Consider the following 3,315-nt stretch of genomic DNA (forward strand, 5'->3'; position numbering starts at 1 on the left):
CACATGTACTTCAGCTGGGCTGCTGGTTTTACCCCTAACTCCATCTTACCACCCCCAGACTTCTGTCTCGGGGACTGGATTCAGCCTGTTCCCCCTTCAAATCTAGTGTAGAGTAGGTGTCATCCTGCTGGAAAGCAGCTCCATGGAGAAAGACCTCGGTCAGTAGTGGTCAATAAGTTATCCATTGGACAGCAGTGTACCCTGGTGGCCAAGAGGGTCAATGATATCTTGGGGTGTCTGAAGAAAAGTGTGTCCAGCATTTTGTGGGAGTTTCTCCTCCCACTCTTCTCTGCCCCAGTGTCCTGGTTTGAGGCAGGACAAATCCTCTAATGCCCCTGGGAAGGACAAAAAAATGACGCTTCTACAAATGGATTGGAAAGTGATGGAAAGTTTAAATCGAAAAGCAGTTGGTGTTTTACCAAAATTGCAAAGCATAGTGGCAGAGATTATCCCAAAGCATTCAGAGTCCCTTACAGTATACCCAAAGGCCTCCCAACACTTCCCTTCTCCCCACCTGAGGGTCTACCCAAATCCCCAGGGCTCTTTCTGTCCTCCACACTGCTAGGCTAGTCTCAGACTGGACAGGTCTGAGACTGCAACACCCCCATCTCCTCCTGGCATTAGGCCTAGACAGGCCTAAGAGGACTTGAGATACTCCCCCACTGTTACCCAATAGGGAGCATCTCCCATGGGAGCAGAGAGGGAAGAGAGAGGAAGAGAATGACTTTGCAGATGAATTTATAGGGCACAGGATTTATGGGTAGGAATATGCCATTTCCTGTGTCCACCCATTGAGTTGGACACTTGGGACATGGGAGGTGTAACTCGTGGCCTTAACAGGAGACACCCACCCTAAACTGCCACACCCAGTGAAACCACACCTGGAATATTGTATCCAGTTTTACATTCCTCAATTCAAGAGAGACAGGGCTCTATTGGAGAGAGTCCAATGGTTCGCTTCAAGGATAATTGCAAGACATGAGTGTCTCACCTGTGAAGAAAGACTGAGACAACTGGGGCTCTTAAGTCTTGAGAAGAGAAGGCTAAGAGGGGATCTTACTAATGCCCATAAATATCTGAGGGGTGGGAGTCAAGATGAAGGTGCCAATCTGTTTTCAGTGATGCCCAGTAATTGGAAAATAACAATGGTTATAGGCAGGAACACAGAAAGTTCCACCTCAAGATGAGATGGAACTTCTTTACTGTGAGGGTGATAGAGCACTGGAACAGGCTACCCAGAGAAGCTGTAGTCTCCTCTGGAGACTTTCCAAACCCGTCTGGATGCATTTGTATGCAGCCTACCCTATGTGATCCTGCTTTGGCACAGGAGTTGGGCTAGGTGATCTCTAGAGGTCCTTTCCAACCCCTAACATTCTATGAGTCTATGAATTCTATTTTCTCTTCCATTACAAATCTATATCCCACAGCTGCCTTTTCCCAACTGTTAAAATGTTGTGTCCTCTATGAGTTCTCAAAGATAATTTATAAGATACTGAAGCTCTTTCAGAGAGTTATAGTTATCCTAGGATAATTTTTCCATGTGATTTTTCCTTTATATTCATTAAATCTTGTGTCATCTCAACATTTGCCTAAATTAGGTGTGTAAAGAAAGAAGCTGTTTGAGACGTGCAGCTCCTGATACCATACTGGGGTTTTGAATGTTACCATCTACATCTGTTCACTGTTGTGGATGTATAGGAAGTGAGGCAGGCTGGTAAAAGCAGAGCACAAAATATGTGAAGGCATGCAAGCAGAGCATGAGGGAAGTAGAGTTGCTGTGAGGAATGTCTCAGAAGAAACACAGCAGAAAAATCAGACTTCTCTCTGGGGTGAAGTTTTCATCCTGGCCATATGCCAACACACAGACAGGTGCAGAGAAACCTCAATTGATTCTCAGGATTAAGTGAATCAGAAGATGAGTGAGTTGGTTCAGTATCTGCTTATGAAAGACCTGAAAAAGATCCCCATCAAGAGAATTATCCTGAAGAAAGACATCTGGAAATACAAAATTGTTTACTTGAAGATAATTAGCTGGACCATAAGGACCCTGCAGCAGCTATTTGCAGTTGTTGAAGAATGACACAAAACACCACATCTGCATCCCCACTAATGGCCTGTCCTGTACTGAAGGGGAGACCCTGGGCTGAGACAACCAAATGATGAATCTGGGGCTCCACATTGTCATTCTCAGTTTTATGTTCATGAGGAGCAGCTCTGCCAAAGACAGTGCCACGTAGAATTCTGACAGCAGCTCCAGGTGCAATCAGGGGACAATATAAAGTCTTAAGGGATGTGAAGGAGTTGATGATGGGGAAGTTTGTGTGGCAGGAATAGCTGGAGATCATGCCCCATCCTCTTGAGAGACCTCCTAAAATACCAGTGGGGGTTGCAAGTGGCCAAGACCTCCAATAAGTATATGCTCCGCTTTGTGGTGACAATCACAAGGAAGGACCCCACATTCTGCACAAGCCAGTAGAACAGGGGCAAGGCACTCTCCAACATTGCCTCCAAAAACCATAAAGATGCTCTTTTGGTTTGCAGCCCTACAAAGAAAAAAAAAATAAAAATCCAAGCTCGCTGCATGGAGGTCAGATGAGATGACCTTCAAAGGCCCCTTAAAACACACAACATTTTATGATCTTATAGTTTGCAAGGTGTTACCGCCACATCCAAAGGATCACAGTTGGAGAATCCTGAAGATCACAGAAGAGCTGCTATTTAGACAGGAATTCGTGGTTGTCTATGTTTTTTTGTTTTGGTGGTTTGGTTTGGTGTGTGGGTTTTTTTTTTTGGTTTGGTGGTTGTTGGGTTTTTTTGTGTGTGTGGTTTTTGTTTGTTTGATTGTTCATTTTTGTTTCTTTGGAGCTTCGAGGGGAAGGGAAAAAAAAAAAGGGTCCTGTCTACATATAAAGCAAATTGTCTTTTTCTTCACCAACCCTTTCCAAAGGGATTATAGAAAGTAAGTCATGTATCAGCTTGTATACAGGTTTCTAGCAACATGCAAAATCTGTATTTGCATTTTTAAAACACCCTGTGATATGGTAGGCATCTCTTCACAGATGCTATGTGGTTCCAATGGGAAAGCAATAAAACTGTACACAACTAATAAAATCTAAATTCCAATATCTGCACAATTTCAGTTAATCTATATAGCCTCTGAAACTCTTTCTCTGCAGAAATGGTGGTACATGAATCTGTTTACCTTCAGGGCTGGTAGAAGTTCATTTGTATTTCCAGACTCTTGCCTGAGGGAGTGATAATAAAAAGTACATCTAATTTATCCCAGATGAGAGGATTTTGCTTTAAGGCTGATGT

The 3,315-nt window shown here is 43.7% G+C and overlaps 1 pseudogene; it reads left to right on the forward strand.

Moving 5' to 3' along the window:
• Nucleotides 1-1,744: 1,744 nt before the first annotated feature.
• On the forward strand, nucleotides 1,745-2,476 carry LOC104304343 (melanoma-associated antigen D2-like; annotated as a pseudogene).
• The last annotated feature ends 839 nt before the right edge of the window (nucleotides 2,477-3,315 follow it).

The sequence above is a fragment of the Dryobates pubescens genome, chromosome Z (genome assembly GCF_014839835.1).
Source record: "Dryobates pubescens isolate bDryPub1 chromosome Z, bDryPub1.pri, whole genome shotgun sequence".
Classification (NCBI taxonomy): domain Eukaryota; kingdom Metazoa; phylum Chordata; class Aves; order Piciformes; family Picidae; genus Dryobates; species Dryobates pubescens.